The sequence below is a fragment of the Scyliorhinus torazame genome, chromosome 5 (assembly GCF_047496885.1).
Source record: "Scyliorhinus torazame isolate Kashiwa2021f chromosome 5, sScyTor2.1, whole genome shotgun sequence".
Classification (NCBI taxonomy): domain Eukaryota; kingdom Metazoa; phylum Chordata; class Chondrichthyes; order Carcharhiniformes; family Scyliorhinidae; genus Scyliorhinus; species Scyliorhinus torazame.
The window spans coordinates 40,453-60,468 of record NC_092711.1 but is presented as its reverse complement, the minus strand read 5'-3'; positions in this window follow the sequence as shown (position 1 = coordinate 60,468).

Below are 20,016 nucleotides of genomic sequence, written 5' to 3'. Positions count from 1 at the left end.
CTCACTCCCGGGTATCTGTTATTCTATATATAAACCACCCCGAACCCCTCAATTAGATTCCAGTCTGTAACTCACTCCTGGGAATCTATTATTCTATATATAAACCAGCCTGAACCCCTCGATTCGATTCCAGTCTGTAACTCACTCCCGGGTATCTGTCATTCTATATATAAACCACTTGAACCCCTCGATTAGATTCCAGTCTGTACCTCACTCCCGGGTATCTGTTATTCTATATATAAACCACCCCGAACCCCTCGATTTGATTCCAGTCTGTAACTCATTCCCGGGTATCTGTTATTCTATATATAAAGCACCCTGAACCCCTTGATTAGATTCCAGTCTGTAACTCACTCCCGGGTATCTGTTATTCTATATATAAACCACCCCGAACCCCTTGATTAGATTCCGGTCTGTAACTCACTCCCAGGTATCTGTTATTCTATATATAAACCACCCCGAACTCCTCGATTAGATTCCAGTGTGTAACTCACTCCCGGGTATCTGTTATTTATATATAAAGCACCCCGAACCCCTCGATTAGATTCCAGTCTGTAACTCACTCCCGAGTATCTGTTATTCTGTATATAAACCACCCCGAACCCCTCGATTAGATTCCAGTCTGTAACTCACTCCCGGGTATCTGTTATTCTATATATAAACCACCCTGAACCCCTCGATTAGATTCCAGTCTGTAACTCGCTCCTGGGTATCTGTTATTCTATATATAAATCACCCCGAACCCCTCGATTAGATTCCAGTCTATAACTCACTCCCAGGTATCTGTTATTCTATATATAAACCGCCCCGAACCCCTTGATTAGATTCCGGTCTGTAACTCACTCCCGGGTATCTGTTATTCTATATATAAACCACCCCGAACTCCTCGATTAGATTCCAGTGTGTAACTCACTCCAGGGTATCTGTTATTTATATATAAAGCACCCCGAACCCCTCGATTAGATTCCAGTCTGTAACTCACTCCCGAGTATCTGTTATTCTGTATATAAACCACCCCGAACCCCTCGATTAGATTCCAGTCTGTAACTCACTCCCGGGTATCTGTTATTCTATATATAAACCACCCTGAACCCCTCGATTAGATTCCAGTCTGTAACTCGCTCCTGGGTATCTGTTATTCTATATATAAACCACCCCGAACCCCTCGATTAGATTCCAGTCTGTATCTCACTCCCGGGCATCTGTTATTCTTTATATAAACCACCCCGAACCCCTCAATTAGATTCCAGTCTGTAACTCACTCCCAGTTATCTGTTATTCTATATATAAACCACCCCGAACCCCTCGATTAGATTCCAGTCTGTAATTCACTCCCGGGTATCTGTTATTCTATATATAAACCACCCCGAACCCCTCGAATAGATTCCAGTCTGTAACTCACTCCCGGGTATCTGTTATTCTGTATATAAACCACCCCGAACCCCTCGATTAGATTCCAGTCTGTAACTCCCTCCCAGGTATCTGTTATTCTACATATAAACCACCCTGAATCCCTCGATTAGATTCCAGTCTGTAACTCACTCCTGGGTATCTGTTATTTTATATATAAACCACCCCGAACCCCTCGCTTAGTTTCCAGTCTGTAACTCACTCCCGGGTATCTGTTATTCTATATATAAACCACCCTGAACCCCTCGATTAGATTCCAGTCTGTACCTCACTCCCGGGTATCTGTTATTCTATATATAAACCACCCTGAACCCCTCGATTAGATTCCAATCTGTAACTCGCTCCTGGGTATCTGTTATTCTATATATAAACCACCCCGAACCCCTCGATTAGATTCCAGTCTGTAACTCACTCCCGGGCATCTGTTATTCTTTATAAACACCACCCCGAACCCCTCGATTAGATTCCAGTCTGTAACTCACTCCCAGTTATCTGTTATTCTATATATAAACCACCCCGAACCCCTCGATTAGATTCCAGTCTGTAACTCACTCCCGGGTATCTGTTATTCTATATATAAACCACCCCGAACCCCTCGAATAGATTCCAGTCTGTAACTCACTCCCGGGTATCTGTTATTCTGTATATAAACCACCCCGAACCCCTCGATTAGATTCCAGTCTGTAACTCACTCCCAGGTATCTGTTATTCTACATATATACCACCCCGAACCCCTCGATTAGATTCCAGTCTGTAACTCACTCCTGGGTATCTGTTATTCTATATATAAACCACCCCGAACCCCTCGATTAGATTTCAGTGTGTAACTCACTCCCGGGTATCTGTTATTCTATATATAAACCACCCCGAACCCCTCGATTAGATTCCAGACTGTAACTCACTCCTGGGAATCTGTTATCCTATATATAAACCACCCCGACCCCTCGATTAGATTCCAGTCTGTAACTCGCTCCCGGGTATCTGTTATTCTATATATAAACCACCCCGAACCCCTCGATTAGATTCCAGTCTGTAAATCACTCCTGGGAATCTGTTATTCTATATATAAACCACCCCGACCCCTCGATTAGATTCCAGTCTGTAACGTACTCCCGGGTATCTGTTATTCTATATATAAACCACCCGAACCCCTCGATTAGATTCCAATCTGTAACTCACTCCTGGGAATCTGTTATTCTATATATAAACCACCCCAACCCCTCGATTAGATTCCAGTCTGTCACTCACTCCCGGGTATCTGTTATTCTATATATAAACCACCCCGAACCCCTCGATTAGATTTCAGTCTGTCACTCACTCCCGGGTATCTGTTATTCTATATATAAACCACCCCGAACCCCTCAATTAGATTCCAGTCTGTAACTCACTCCTGGGAATCTATTATTCTATATATAAACCAGCCTGAACCCCTCGATTAGATTCCAGTCTGTAACTCACTCCCGGGTATCTGTCATTCTATATATAAACCACTTGAACCCCTCGATTAGATTCCAGTCTGTACCTCACTCCCGGGTATCTGTTATTCTATATATAAACCACCCCGAACCCCTCGATTTGATTCCAGTCTGTAACTCATTCCCGGGTATCTGTTATTCTATATATAAACCACCCTGAACCCCTTGATTAGATTCCAGTCTGTAACTCACTCCCGGGTATCTGTTATTCTATATATAAACCACCCCGAACCCCTCGATTAGATTCCAGTCTGTAACTCACTCCCAGGTATCTGTTATTCTGTATATAAACCGCCCCGAACCCCTTGATTAGATTCCGGTCTGTAACTCACTCCCGGGTATCTGTTATTCTATATATAAACCACCCTGAACCCCTCGATTAGATTCCAGTCTGTAACTCACTCCCGGGTATCTGTTATTCTATATATAAACCAACCCGAACCCCTCGATTAGATTCCAGTCTGTAACTCACTCCCGAGTATCTGTTATTCTTTATATAAACCACCCCGAACCCCTCGATTAGATTCCAGTCTGTAACTCACTCCTGGGTATCTGTTATTCTATATATAAACCACCCCGAACCCCTCGATTAGATTCTAGTCTGTAACTCACTCCTGGGTATCTGTTATTCTATATATAAACCACACCGAACCCCTCGATTAGATTCCAGTCTGTAACTCACTCCCGGGTATCTGTTATTCTATAGATAAACCACCCCGAACCCCTCGATTAGATTCCAGTCTGTAACTCCCTCCCGGGTATCTGTTATTCTATATATAAACCACCCCGAACCCCTCGATTAGATTCCAGTCTGTAACTCACTCCCGGGTATCAGTTATTCTATGTATAAACCACCCCGAACCCTTCGATTAGATTCCAGTCTGTAACTCACTCCCGGGTATCTGTTATTCTATGTATAAACCACCCCGAACCCCTCGATTAGATTCCAGTCTGTAACTCACTCCCGGGTATCTGTTATTCTATATATAAACCACCCCGAACCCCTCGATTAGATTCCAGTCTGTAACTCACTCCCGGGTATCTGTTATTCTATATATAAACCAACCCGAACCCCTCGATTAGATTCCAGGCTGTAACTCACTCCCGAGTATCTGTTATTCTATATATAAACCACCCCGAACCCCTCGATTAGATTCCAGTCTGTAACTCACTCCCGGGTTACTGTTGTTCTATATATACACCACCCCGAACCCCTCGATTAGATTCCAGTCTGTAACTCACTCCCGGGTATCTGTTATTCTATATATAAACCACCCGAAACCACTCGATTAGATTCCAGTCTGTAACTCACTCCCGAGTATCTGTTGTTCTATATATAAACCACCCTGAACCCCTCGATTAGATTCCAGTCTGTAACTCACTCCCGGGTATCTGTTATTCTATATATAAACCATCCCAAACGCCTCGATTAGACTCCAGTCTGTAACTCACTCCCGGGTATCTGTTATTCTATATATAAACCACCCTGAACCCCTCGATTAGATTCCAGTCTGTATCTCACTCCCGGGTATCTGTTATTCTATATATAAACCACCCCGAACCCCTCGATTAGATTCCAGTCTGTAACTCACTCCCGGGTATCTGTTATTCTATATATAAACCACCCCGAACCCCTCGATTAGATTCCAGTCTGTAACTCACTCCCGGGTATCTGTTATTCTATATATAAACCACTCCGAACTCCTCGATGTGATTCCAGTCTGTAACTCACTCCCGGGTATCTGTTATTCTATATATAAACCACGCTGAACCCCTCGATTAGATTGCAGTCTGTAGCTGACACCCGGATGTGTATCGCTCCTTGACGAGCAATGACACAATGCTAACAAGCAGAATGAGAGCTGTGCCCGGGCACCTGTGCCAGCTTCCTATTGTTTGCCGGCATCAGAAAGGCGTCAATCATGTCCACAGGGTCGGAAAAAGCACTAAATGCCAACACATTCCAATCAACATGTTTTGACTCATTTGTTTGCACCATACAAACAAAGGCGACTCCCGGGGGCCTGTTGACGCTCTCCCGACACCACATTCTCTGTGGGGACGACTGCTGCGTGCCCATTACACACACAGGGCTCCCTGAGCGTCATCAAGTCAAACAGGCAAATCTCCAGATTTACCTCTGCGGCTTGATTAGAATGAAAAGGGCGAACATGATATACAGAGTAAAGCTCCCTCTACACTGTCCCCATCAAACACTCCCAGGACAGGTACAGCACGGGGTTAGATACAGAGTAAAGCTCCCTCTACACTGTCCCCATCAAACACTCCCAGGAAAGGTACAGCACGGGGTTAGATACAGAGTAAAGCTCCCTCTATACCGTCGCCATCAAACACTCCCAGGACAGGTATAGCACGGGGTTAGATACAGAGTAAAGTTCCGTCTACACTGTCCCCATCAAACACTCCCAGGACAGGTATAGCACGGGGTTAGATACAGAGTAAAGCTCCCCCTACACTGTCCCCATCAAACATGCCCAGGACAGGTACAGCACGGGGATAGATACAGAGTAAAGCTCCCTCTACATTCTCCCCATCAAACACTCCCAGGACAGGTACAACACGGGGTTAGATACAGAGTAAAGCTCCCTCTACACTGTCCCCATCAAACACTCCCAGGACAGGTACAGCACGGGGTTAGATACAGAGTAAAGCTCCCTCTACACTGTCCCCATCAAACACTCCCAGGACAGGTACAGCACGGGGTTAGATACAGAGTAAAGCTCCCTCTACACTGTCCCCATCAAAAACTCCCAGGACAGGTACAGCATGGGGTTAGATACAGAGTAAAACTCCCTCTACACTGTCCCCATCAAACACTCCCAGGACAGGTACAGCACAGGGTTAGATACAGAGTAAAGCTCCCTCTACACTGTCCCCATCAAACACTCCCAGGACAGGTACAGCACAGGGTTAGATACAGAGTAAAGCTCCCTCTACACTGTCCCCCATCAAACACTCCCAGGACAGGTACAGCATGGGGTTAGATACAGAGTAAAGCTCCCTCTATACCGTCGCCATCAAACACTCCCAGGACAGGTATAGCACGGGGTTAGATACAGAGTAAAGTTCCGTCTACACTGTCCCCATCAAACACTCCCAGGACAGGTATAGCACGGGGTTAGATACAGAGTAAAGCTCCCTCTACACTGTCCCCATCAAACACTCCCAGGACAGGTACAGCATGGGGTTAGATACAGAGTAAAGCTCCCTCTACACTGTCCCCATCAAACACTCCCAGGACAGGTACAGCATGGGGTTAGATACAGAGTAAAGCTCCCTCTACACCGTCGCCATCAAACACTCCCAGGACAGGTATAGCACGGGGTTAGATACAGAGTAAAGCTCCCTCTACACTGTCCCCATCAAACACTCCCAGGACAGGTACAGCATGGGGTTAGATACAGAGTAAAGCTCCCTCTACACTGTCCCCATCAAACACTCCCAGGACAGGTACAGCACGGGGTTAGATACAGAGTAAAGCTCCCTCTACACTGTCCCCATCAAACACTCCAGGACAGGCACAGCACGGGGTTAGATACAGAGTAAAGCTCCCTCTACACTGTCTCCATCAAACACTCCCAGGACAGATACAGCACGGGGTGAGATACAGAGTAAAGCTCCCTCTATACTGTCCCCATCACACACTCCCAGGACAGGTACAGCATGGGTTAGATACAGAGTAAAGCTCCCTCTACACTATCCACATCAAACACTCCCAGGACAGGTACAGCACGGAGTTAGAGACAGAGTAAAGCTCCCCCTACACTGTCCCCATCAAACATGCCCAGGACAGGTACAGCACGGGGATAGATACAGAGTAAAGCTCCCTCTACATTCTCCCCATCAAACACTCCCAGGACAGGTACAGCACGGGGTTAGATACAGAGTAAAGCTCCCTCTTCACTGTCCGCATCAAACATTCCCAGGACAGGTACAGCACGGGGATAGATACAGAGTAAAGCTCCCTCTACATTCTCCCCATCAAACACTCCCAGGACAGGTACAGCACGGGGTTAGATACAGAGTAAAGCTCCCTCTACACTGTCCGCATCAAACATTCCCAGGACAGGTACAGCACGGGGTTAGATACAGAGTAAAGCTCCCTCTACACTGTCCCCATCAAACACTCCAGGACAGGTACAGCACGGGGTTAGATACAGAGTAAAGCTCCCTCTACACTGTCTCCATCAAACACTCCCAGGACAGATACAGCACGGGGTGAGATACAGAGTAAAGCTCCCTCTACACAGTCCCCATCACACACTCCCAGGACAGGTACAGCATGGGTTCGATACAGAGTAAAGCTCCCTCTACACTATCCACATCAAACACTCACAGGACAGGTACAGCACGGGGTTAGATACAGAGTAAAGCTTCCTCTACACTGTCCCCATCAAACACGCCCAGGACAGGTACAGCACGGGGATAGATACAGAGTAAAGCTCCCTCTACATTCTCCCCATCAAACACTCCCAAGACAGGTACAGCACGGGGTTAGATACAGAGTAAAGCTCCCTCTACACTGTCCGCATCAAACACTCCCAGGACAGGTACAGCACGGGGTTAGATACAGAGTAAAGCTCCCTCTACACTGTCCCCATCAAACACTCCCAGGACAGGTACAGCATGGGTTAGATACAGAGTAAAGCTCCCTCTACGCTGTCCCCATCAAACACTCCCAGGACAGGTACAGCATGGGGTTAGATACAGAGTAAAGCTCCCTCTACACTGTCCCCATCAAACAATCCCAGGACAGGTACAGCATGGGGTTAGATACAGAGTAAACCTCCCTCTACACTGTCCACATCAAACACTCCCAGGACAGGTACAGCATGGGGTTACATACAGAGTAAAGCTCCCTCTACACTGTCCCCATCAAACACTCCCAGGACAGGTACAGCACGGGGTTAGATACAGAGTAAAGCTCCCTCTACACTGTCCCCATCAAACACTCCCAGGACAGGTACAGCATGGGGTTAGATACAGAGTAAAGCTCCCTCTACACTGTCCCCATCAAACACTCCCAGGACAGGTACAGCACAGGGTTAGATACAGAGTAAAGCTCCCTCTACACTGTCCCCATCAAACACTCCCAGGACAGGTACAGCACGGGGTTAGATACAGGGTAAAGCTCCCACTACACTGTCCCCATCAAACACTCCCAGGACAGGTACAGCACGGGGTTAGATACAGGGTAAAGCTCCCACTACACTGTCCCCATCACACACTCCCAGGACAGGTACAGCACGGGGTTAGATACAGAGAAAAGGTCCCTCTACACTGTCCCCATCAAACACTCCAGGGCAGGTACAGCACGGGGTTAGATACAGAGTAAAGCTCCCTCTACACTGTCCCCATCAAACACTCCCAGGACAGGTACAGCACGGGGTTAGATACAGGGTAAAGCTCCCACTACACTGTCCCCATCAAACACTCCCAGGCCAGGTACAGCACGGGGTTAGATACAGGGTAAAGCTCCCACTACACTGTCCCCATCACACACTCCCAGGACAGGTACAGCACGGGGTTAGATACAGAGTAAAGCTCCCTCTACACTGTCCCCATCACACACTCCCAGGACAGGTTCAGCACGGGGTTAGATACAGAGTAAAGCTCCCTCTACACTGTCCCCATCAAACACTCCCAGGACAGGTAGAGCATGGGGTTAGATACAGAGTAAAGCTCCCTCTACACTGTCCCCATCAAACACTCCCAGGAAAGATACAGCACGGGGTTCGATACAGAGTAATGCTCCCTCTACGCTGTCCCCATCAAACACTCCCAGGACAGGTACAGCACGGGGTTAGATACAGAGTAAAGCTTCCTCTACACTGTCCCCATCAAACACTCCCAGGACAGGTACAGCACGGGATTAGATACAGAGTTAAGCTCCCTCTACACTGTCCCCATCAAACACTCCCAGGACAGGTACAGCACGGGGTTAGATACAGAGTAAAGCTCCCTCTACACTGTCCGCATCAAACATTCCCAGGACAGGTACAGCACGGGGTTAGATACAGAGTAAAGCTCCGTCCAGACTTTCCCCATCAAACACTCCCAAGACAGGTACAGCATGGGTTAGATACAATGTAAAGCTCCCTCTACGCTGTCCCCATCAAACACTCCCAGGACAGGTACAGCATGGGGTTAGATACAGAGTAAAGCTCCCTCTACACTGTCCCCATCACACACTCCCAGGACAGGTACAGCACGGGGTTAGATACAGAGTAAAGCTCCCTCTACACTGTCCCCATCAAACACTCCCAGGACAGATACAGCATGGTGTTAGATACAGAGTAACGCTCTCTCTACACTATCCCCATCACACACTCCCAGGACAGGTACAGCACGGCGTTAGATACAGAGTAAAGCTCCCTCTGCACTGTCCCCATCAAACACTCCCAGGACAGGTACAGCACGGGGTTAGATACAGAGTAAAGCTCCCTCTACACTGTCCCCATCAAACACTCCCAGGACAGGTACAGCATGGGGTTAGATACAGAGTAAAGCTCACTCTACACTGTCCACATCAAACACTCCCAGGGCAGGTACAGCACGGGGTTAGATACAGAGTAAAGCTCCCCCTACACTGTCCCCATCAAACACTCCCAGGACAGGTACAGCACGGGGTTAGATACAGAGTAAAGCTCCCTCTACACTGTCCCCATCAAACACTCCCAGGACAGGTACAGCACGGGGTTAGATACAGAGTAAAGCTCCCCCTACACTGTCCCCATCAAACACTCCCAGGACAGGTACAGCATGGGGTTAGATGCAGAGTAAAGCTCCCTCTACACTGTCCCCATCAAACACTCCCAGGACAGGTACAGCATGGGGTTAGATACAGAGTAAAGCTCCCTCTACACTGTCCCCATCAAACACTCCCAGGACAGGTACAGCACAGGGTTAGATACAGAGTAAAGCTCCCTCTACACAATCCCCATCAAACACTCCCAGGACAGGTACAACACGGGGTTAGATAGAGTAAACCTCCCTCTACACTGTCCCCATCAAACACTCCCAGGACAGGTACAGCACGGGGATAGATACAGAGTGAAGATGCCTCTATACGGTACAGTATATGTCATGGACCTGTCACTGATCTGGGAGTGTTTGTTGTCAAATGTCAAACGCATTTTCAGTGTCTTCTCATTTCCTGTATGTATATTTGACACAACAATTTCTCCCAGAACAATTGTAGAAAATCACAATGCAAATTTGATCCAGTATTTGACAAAAATGGCAAGAATGAACTTTAGAATTGTCTCTGGGATTGTCAGTGGGATTGTGAGTGGAATTGTCAGTGGGATTGTCAATGGGATTGTCAGTGGGATTGTGAGTGGGATTGTCAGTGGAATTGTGAGTGGGATTGTCAGTGGGATTGTGTGTGGGATTGTCAGTGGGATTGTCTCTGGGATTGTCAATGGGATTGTCTCTGGGATTGTCAGTGGGATTGTCAGTGAGATTGTGTCTGGGATTATCTCTGGGATTGTCAGTGGGATTGTCTCTGGGAGTGTCAGTGGGATTGTCAGTGGGATTGTCTCTGGGATTGTCAGTGGGATTGTCAGTGAGATTGTGTCTGGGATTATCTCTGGGATTGTCAGTGGGATTGTCTCTCGGAGTGTCAGTGGGATTGTCAATGGGATTGTCTCTGGGATTGTCAGTGTGATTGTGTCTGGGATTGTCAGTGGGATTGTCAGTGGGATTGTGTCTGGGATTGTCAGTGGGATTGTCAATGGGATTGTCTCTGGGATTGTCAGTGGGATTGTCAGTGGGACTGTCTCTGGGATTGTCTCTGGGATTGTCTCCGGGATTGTCAGTGGGATTGTCTCTGGGATTGTCTCCGGGATTGTCAGTGGGATTGTCTCTGGGATTGTCAGTGGGATTGTGTCTGGGATTGTCAGTGGGATTGTCAGTGGGATTGTGTCTGGGATTGTCAGTGGGATTGTCTCTGGGATTGTCTCGGGGATTGTGTCTGGGATTGTCAATGGGATTGTCTCTGGGATTGTCAGTGGGATTGTCAGTGGGATTGTCTCCGGGATTGTCTCCGGGATTGTCTCCGGGATTGTCAGTGGGATTGTCTCTGAGATTGTCTCCGGGATTGTCTCTGGGATTGTCAGTGGGATTGTCTCTGGGATTGTCTCTGGGATTGTCAGTGGGATTGTCAGTGGGATTGTCAGTGGGATTGTCTTCGGGATTGTCTCTGGGATTGTCTCTGGGATTGTCAGTGGGATTGTCTCTGTGATTGTCTCTGGGATTGTCTCTGGGATTGTCAGTGGGATTGTCAATGGGATTGTCTCTGGGATTGTGTCTGGGATTGTGTCTAGGATTGTCTCTGGGATTGTCAGTGGGATTGTCTCTGTGATTGTCTCTGGGATTGTCAGTGGGAATGTCAGTGGGATTGTCTCCGGGCTTGTCTCTGGGATTGTCAGTGGGATTGTCTCTGGGATTGACTCTGGGATTGGCAGTGGGAATGTCAGTGGGATTGTGTCTGGGCTTGTCTCTGGGATTGTCAGCGGGATTGTCTCCGGGATTGTCTCTGGGATTGTCAGTGGGATTGTCTCTGGGATTGTGTCTGGGATTGTCAGTGGGATTGTCTCTGGGATTGTCTCTGGGATTGTCAGTGGGATTGTCTCTGGGATTGTCAATGGGATTGTCTCTGGGATTGTCAGTGGGATTGTCAGTGGGATTGTCTCTGGGATTGTCTCTGGGATTGTCAGTGGGATTGTCTCTGGGATTGTCTCTGGGATTGTCAGTGGGATTGTCTCTGGGATTGTCAATGGGATTGTCTCTGGGATTGTCAGTGGGATTGTCAGTGGGATTGTCTCTGGGATTGTCTCTGGGATTGTCAATGGGATTGTCTCTGGGATTGTCAGTGGGATTGTCAGTGGGATTGTCTCTGGGATTGTCAGTGGGAATGTCAGTGGGATTGTCTCTGTGATTGTCTCTGGGGTTGTCTCTGGGATTGTGTCTGGGATTGTCAGTGGGATTGTCTCTGGGATTGTGTCTGGGATTGTCAGTGGGATTGTCTCTGGGATTGTCTCTGGGATTGTCAGTGGGATTGTCTCTGGGATTGTGTCTGGGATTGTCAGTGGGATTGTCTCTGGGATTGTCAATGGGATTGTCTCTGGGATTGTCAGTGGGATTGTCAGTGGGATTGTCTCTGGGATTGTCTCTGGGATTGTCAATGGGATTGTCTCTGGGATTGTCAGTGGGATTGTCAGTGGGATTGTCTCTGGGATTGTCAGTGGGAATGTCAGTGGGAATGTCAGTGGGATTGTCTCTGTGATTGTCTCTGGGGTTGTCTCTGGGATTGTGTCTGGGATTGTCAGTGGGATTGTCTTTGGGATTGTCTCTGGGATTGTCTCTGGGATTGTCTCTGGGATTGTCTCTGGGATTGTCAGTGGGATTGTCTCTGGGATTGTCTCTGGGATTGTGTCTGGGATTGTCAGTGGGATTGTCTTTGGGATTGTCTCTGGGATTGTCTCTGGGATTGTCTCCGGGATTGTCTCCAGGATTGTCAGTGGGATTGTCAGTGGGATTGTCTCTGGGATTGTCAGTGGGATTGTTTCTGGGATTGTGTCTGGGATTTTCAGTGGGATTGTCTCTGGGATTGTCTCTGGGATTGTCAGTGGGATTGTCAGTGGGATTGTCAGCGGGATTGTCAGTGGGATTGTCAGTGGGATTGTCTCTGGGATTGTCAATGGGATTGTCTCTGGGATTGTCTCCGGGATTGTCAGTGGGATTGTCTCTGGGATTGTCTCTGGGATTGTCTCTGGGATTGTCAGTGGGATTGTCTCTCGGATTGTCAGTGGGATTGTCAGTGGGATTGTCTCTGGGATTGTCTCTGGGATTGTCAGTGGGATTGTCAGTGGGATTGTCAGCGGGATTGTCAGTGGGATTGTCAGTGGGATTGTCTCTGGGATTGTCAATGGGATTGTCTCTGGGATTGTCTCCGGGATTGTCAGTGGGATTGTTTCTGGGATTGTGTCTGGGATTTTCAGTGGGATTGTCTCTCGGATTGTCAGTGGGATTGTCAGTGGGATTGTCTCTGGGATTGTCTCTGGGATTGTCAGTGGGATTGTCAGTGGGATTGTCAGCGGGATTGTCAGTGGGATTGTCAGTGGGATTGTCTCTGGGATTGTCTCTGGGATTGTCTCTGGGATTGTCTCCGGGATTGTCAGTGGGATTGTCTCTGGGATTGTCTCTGGGATTGTCTCTGGGATTGTCAGTGGGATTGTGCCTGGGATTGTCTCTGGGATTGTCAGTGGGATTGTCAGTGGGATTGTCAGTGGGATTGTCAGTGGGATTGTCTCTGGGATTGTTTCTGGGATTGTCTCTGGCATTGTCAGTGGGATTGACTCTGTGATTGTGTCTGGGATTGTCTCTGGGATTGTCAGTGGGATTGTCAGTGGGATTGTCTCTGGGATTGTCAGTGGGATTGTCAGTGGGATTGTCTCTGGAATTGTCAGTGGGATTGTCTCTGTGATTGTCTCCGGGATTGTGTCTGGGATTGTCTCTGGGATTGTCAGTGGGATTGTCAGTGGGATTGTCTCTGGGATTGTCTCTGGGATTGTCAGTGGGATTGTCAGTGGGATTGTCAGCGGGATTGTCAGTGGGATTGTCAGTGGGATTGTCTCTGGGATTGTCAATGGGATTGTCTCTGGGATTGTCTCCGGGATTGTCAGTGGGATTGTCTCTGGGATTGTCTCTGGGATTGTCTCTGGGATTGTCAGTGGGATTGTCTCTCGGATTGTCAGTGGGATTGTCAGTGGGATTGTCTCTGGGATTGTCTCTGGGATTGTCAGTGGGATTGTCAGTGGGATTGTCAGCGGGATTGTCAGTGGGATTGTCAGTGGGATTGTCTCTGGGATTGTCAATGGGATTGTCTCTGGGATTGTCTCCGGGATTGTCAGTGGGATTGTTTCTGGGATTGTGTCTGGGATTTTCAGTGGGATTGTCTCTCGGATTGTCAGTGGGATTGTCAGTGGGATTGTCTCTGGGATTGTCTCTGGGATTGTCAGTGGGATTGTCAGTGGGATTGTCAGCGGGATTGTCAGTGGGATTGTCAGTGGGATTGTCTCTGGGATTGTCTCTGGGATTGTCTCTGGGATTGTCTCCGGGATTGTCAGTGGGATTGTCTCTGGGATTGTCTCTGGGGTTGTCTCTGGGATTGTCAGTGGGATTGTGCCTGGGATTGTCTCTGGGATTGTCAGTGGGATTGTCAGTGGGATTGTCAGTGGGATTGTCAGTGGGATTGTCTCTGGGATTGTTTCTGGGATTGTCTCTGGCATTGTCAGTGGGATTGACTCTGTGATTGTGTCTGGGATTGTCTCTGGGATTGTCAGTGGGATTGTCAGTGGGATTGTCTCTGGGATTGTCAGTGGGATTGTCAGTGGGATTGTCTCTGGAATTGTCAGTGGGATTGTCTCTGTGATTGTCTCCGGGATTGTGTCTGGGATTGTCTCTGGGATTGTCAGTGGGATTGTCTCTGGGATTGTCTCCGGGATTGTCAGTGGGATTGTCTCTGGGATTGTCTCTTGGATTGTGTCTGGGATTGTCAGTGGGATTGTCTTTGGGATTGTCTCTGGGATTGTCTCTGGGATTGTCTCCGGGATTGTCTCCAGGATTGTCAGTGGGATTGTCAGTGGGATTGTCTCTGGGATTGTCAGTGGGATTGTTTCTGGGATTGTGTCTGGGATTTTCAGTGGGATTGTCTCTCGGATTGTCAGTGGGATTGTCAGTGGGATTGTCTCTGGGATTGTCTCTGGGATTGTCAGTGGGATTGTCAGTGGGATTGTCAGCGGGATTGTCAGTGGGATTGTCAGTGGGATTGTCTCTGGGATTGTCAATGGGATTGTCAGTGGGATTGCCAGTGGGACTGTCTCTGGGATTGTCTCTGGGATTGTCTCTGGGATTGTCTCCGGGATTGTCAGTGGGATTGTCTCTGGGATTGTCTCTGGGATTGTCTCTGGGATTGTCAGTGGGATTGTGCCTGGGATTGTCTCTGGGATTGTCAGTGGGATTGTCAGTGGGATTGTCAGTGGGATTGTCAGTGGGATTGTCAGTGGGATTGTCTCTGGGATTGTTTCTGGGATTGTCTCTGGCATTGTCAGTGGGATTGTCAGTGGGATTGTCTCTGGGATTGTCAGTGGGATTGTCAGTGGGATTGTCTCTGGAATTGTCAGTGGGATTGTCAGTGGGATTGCCAGTGGGACTGTCTCTGGGATTGTCTCTGGGATTGTCTCTGGGATTGTCTCTGGGATTGTCAGTGGGATTGTGCCTGGGATTGTCTCTGGGATTGTCAGTGGGATTGTCAGTGGGATTGTCAGTGGGATTGTCAGTGGGATTGTCTCTGGGATTGTTTCTGGGATTGTGTCTGGGATTGTCAGTGGGATTGACTCTGTGATTGTGTCTGGGATTGTCTCTGGGATTGTCAGTGGGATTGTCAGTGGGATTGTCTCTGGGATTGTCAGTGGGATTGTCAGTGGGATTGTCTCTGGAATTGTCAGTGGGATTGTCTCTGTGATTGTCTCCGGGATTGTGTCTGGGATTGTCTCTGGGATTGTCAGTGGGATTGTCTCTGGGATTGTCTCCGGGATTGTCAGTGGGATTGTCTCTGGGATTGTCTCTGGGATTGCCAGTGGGGTTGTCTCTGGGATTGTGTCTGGGATTGTCAGTGGGATTGTCAGTGGGATTGTGAGTGGGATTGCCTCTGGAATGGTCAGTGGGATTGTCTCTGGGATTGTCTCCGGGATTGTCAGTGGGATTGTCTCTGGGATTGTCTCTGGGATTGCCAGTGGGGTTGTCTCTGGGATTGTGTCTGGGATTGTCAGTGGGATTGTCAGTGGGATTGTGAGTGGGATTGCCTCTGGAATTGTCAGTGGGATTGTCTCTGGGATTGTGTCTGGGATTGTCAGTGGGATTGTCAATGGGATTGTCAGTGGGATTGTCTCTGGGATTGTCAGTGGGATTGTCTCTGGGATTGTCTCCGGGATTGTCTCTGGGATTGTCTCCGGGATTGGCTCCGGGATTATCAGTGGGAATGTCAGTGGGATTGTCAGTGGGATTGTCAATGGGATCGTCACTGGGAATGTCAGTGGGATTGTCTCTGGGGTTGTCTCTGGGATTGTCTCCGGGATTGTCAGTAGAAATGTCAGTGGGATTGTCAGTGGGATTGTCAATGGGATCGTCACTGGGAATGTCAGTGGGGTCGTCTCTGGGTTTGTCTCCGGGATTGTCTCCAGGATTGCCTCCGGGATTGTCTCCGGGATTGCCTCCGGGATTGTCTCTGGGATTGTCAGTGAGATTGTATCTGGGATTGTCTCCAGGATTGTCAGTGGGAATGTCAGTGGGATTATCTCTGGGATTGTGTCATGTGAGGGTACCTTTAAGACATGGATGTTTAAGCAATGTACCTTTAAGAAAACAGTGATGTCAGAGAGTAGGTGGGGCTGAGCTCAGGTCAGCCATTTTGCAGTTTAGTTTTGCAGTTGGAAAAAGCAGGTTGTGTGTGTCTGTGTGTGACCAGAGAGCTGCAGGAAGAAAGTAAGGTGCTGGAGCTGAAGTCAACCAAGCTAATATATCTCTGCCATTCTACAGAAAATATATACATCCTTTAACCTGATGTGATTCTGTTTAAAGGTGTTAAGTCTCTTGGAAGTTTCAAGGAATATTTTAAGGAATTATTTACTGTTGCAATATTTTCTGAGTTATCTTTGAAGTAAGGGGTGTTAAGAGATCAAATGTTTATTTAAGATGTTAAGTTGACTTCATGGAATAAACAGTGTTTTGTGTTTAAAAACTCACGTGCCCATAATTGTAATCCCACACCCAGGGAAAAGCCGTGTGCTCGGAAAAGCAACAAATACATTAAAGGGAGAGGTTGGTTGAACTCCATGATACATTTTGGGGTTCTGAAAAAGCCTCGCCCATAACAGATTGTCTCCGGGATTCTCACCGGGATTGTGTCTGGGATTGTCAGTGAGATTGTGTCTGGGATAGTCAGTGGGATTGTCTCTGGGATTGTCAGTGGGATTGCCTCTGGGATTGTCAGTGGGATTGCCTCTGGGATTGTCTCCGGGATTGTCTCCGGGATTGTCTCCGGGTATGTTTCCGGGATTGTCTCCGGGATTGTCTCTGGGATTCTCAGTGAGGTTGTCTCCGGGATTGTCTCCGGGATTGTCTCTGGGATTGTCAGTGGGATTGTCAGTGGGATTGTCTCTGGGATTGTCAGTGGGATTGTCAGTGGGATTGTCTCTGGGATTGTCTCCGGGATTGTCTCCGGGATTGTCTCTGGGATTGTCAGTGGGATTATCAGTGGGATTGTCTCTGGGATTGTCTCCGGGATTGTCTCCGGGATTGTCTCCGGGATTCTCAGTGGGATTGTCTCTGGTATTGTCTCTGGGATTGTCAGTGGGATTGTCTCTGGTATTGTCTCTGGGATTGTCAGTGGGATTGTCTCTGGGATTGTCAGTGAGATTGTCAGTGGGATTGTCAGTGGAATTGTCTGTGGGATTGTCAGTGGGATTGTCTATGGGATTGTCAGTGGGAATGTCTCCGGGATTGTCAGTGGGATTGTCAGTGGAATTGTCTGTGGGATTGTCAGTGGAATTGTCTGTGGGATTGTCTCTGGGATTGTCAGTGATATTGACAGTGGGATTGTCTCCGGGATTGTCAGTGGGATTGTCACTGGAATTGTCTCTGGGATTGTCAGTGTGATTGTCTCCGGGATTGTCAGTGCGATTGTAAGTGGGATTGTCAGTGGGATAGTCTCCGGGATTGTCTCCGGGATTGTGTCCGGGATTGTGTCCGGGATTGTCTCTGGGATTGTCAGTGGGATTGTGTCCGGGATTGTCTCTGGGATTGTCTCCGGGATTGTCAGTGGGATTGTCAGTGGGATTGTATACGGGATTGTCTACGGGATTGTCAGTGGGATTGTCTCCGGGATTGTCTCCGGGATTGTCTCTGGGATTGTCAGTGGGATTGTCTCCGGGATTGTCTCCGGGATTGTCAGTGGGATTGTCTCCGGGATTGTCAGTGGGATTGTCTCCGGGATTGACAGTGAGGGTGTCAGTGGGATTGTCTCCGGGATTGTCTCCGGGATTGTGTCCGGGATTGTCAGTGGGATTGTCTCTGGGATTGTCAGTGGGATTGTCAGTGGGATTGTCTCTGGGATTGTCTCCGGGATTGTCTCCGGGATTGTCTCCGGGATTGTCTCCGGGTATGTTTCCGGGATAGTCTCCGGGATTGTCTCTGGGACAGTCTCCGGGTTTGTCTCCGGGATTGTCTCTGGGATTCTCAGTGAGGTTGTCTCCGGGATTGTCTCCGGGATTGTCTCTGGGATTGTCAGTGGGATTGTCAGTGGGATTGTCTCTGGGATTGTCAGTGGGATTGTCAGTGGGATTGTCTCTGGGATTGTCTCCGAGATTGTCTCCGGGATTGTCTCTGGGATTGTCAGTGGGATTATCAGTGGGATTGTCTCTGGGATTGTCTCCGGGATTGTCTCCGGGATTGTCTCCGGGATTGTCTCCGGGATTCTCAGTGGGATTGTCTCTGGTATTGTCTCTGGGATTGTCAGTGGGATTGTCTCTGGGATTGTCAGTGAGATTGTCAGTGGGATTGTCAGTGGAATTGTCTGTGGGATTGTCAGTGGGATTGTCTATGGGATTGTCAGTGGGAATGTCTCCGGGATTGTCAGTGGGATTGTCAGTGGAATTGTCTGTGGGATTGTCAGTGGAATTGTCTGTGGGATTGTCTCTGGGATTGTCAGTGATATTGACAGTGGGATTGTCTCCGGGATTGTCAGTGGGATTGTCAGTGGAATTGTCTCTGGGATTGTCAGTGGGATTGTCTCCGGGATTGTCAGTGGGATTGTCTGTGGGATTGTCAGTGGGATTGTCTCCGGGATTGTCTCCGGGATTGTGTCCGGGATTGTGTCCGGGATTGCAAGTGGGATTGTCAGTGGGATTGTGTCCGGGATTGTCTCTGGGATTGTCTCCGGGATTGTCAGTGGGATTGTCAGTGGGATTGTCTACGGGATTGTCTACGGGATTGTCTCCGGCATTGTCCCCTGGATTGTCTCCAGGATTGTCACTGGAATTGTCAGTGGGATTGTCAGTGGAATTGTCTGTGGGATTGTCAGTGGAATTGTCTGTGGGATTGTCTCTGGGATTGTCAGTGATATTGACAGTGGGATTGTCTCCGGGATTGTCAGTGGGATTGTCAGTGGAATTGTCTCTGGGATTGTCAGTGGGATTGTCTCCGGGATTGTCAGTGGGATTGTCTGTGGGATTGTCAGTGGGATTGTCTCCGGGATTGTCTCCGGGATTGTGTCCGGGATTGTGTCCGGGATTGTAAGTGGGATTGTCAGTGGGATTGTGTCCGGGATTGTCTCTGGGATTGTCTCCGGGATTGTCAGTGGGATTGTCAGTGGGATTGTCTACGGGATTGTCTACGGGATTGTCTCCGGCATTGTCCCCTGGATTGTCTCCAGGATTGTCACTGGAATTGTCAGTGGGATTGTCAGTGGGATTGTCAGTGGGATTGTCTCCGGGATTGTCTCCGGGATTGTCTCTGGGATTGTCAGTGGGATTGTCTCCGGGATTGTCTCCGGGATTGTCAGTGGGATTGTCTCCGGGATTGTCAGTGGGATTGTCTCCGGGATTGACAGTGAGGTTGTCAGTGGGATTGTCTCCGGGATTGTCTCCGGGATTGTGTCCGGGATTGTCAGTGGGATTGTCTCTGGGATTGTCAGTGGGATTGTCAGTGGGATTGTCTCTGGGATTGTCTCTGGGATTGTCTCTGGGATTGTCAGTGGGATTGTCTCCGGGATTGTCTCCGGGATTGTGTCCGGGATTGTCAGTGGGATTGTCAGTGGGATTGTCTCCGGGATTGTCAGTGGGATTGTCAGTGGGATTGTCTCCGGGATTGTCAGTGGGATTGTCTCCGGGATTGTCTCTGGGATTGTCAGTGGGATTGTCAGTGGGATTGTCTCCAGGATTGTCTCCAGGATTGTCTCCGGGATTGTCAGTGGGATTGTCTCCGGGATTGTCTCTGGGATTGTCAGTGGGATTGTCTCCGGGATTGTCTCCGGGATTGTGTCCGGGAT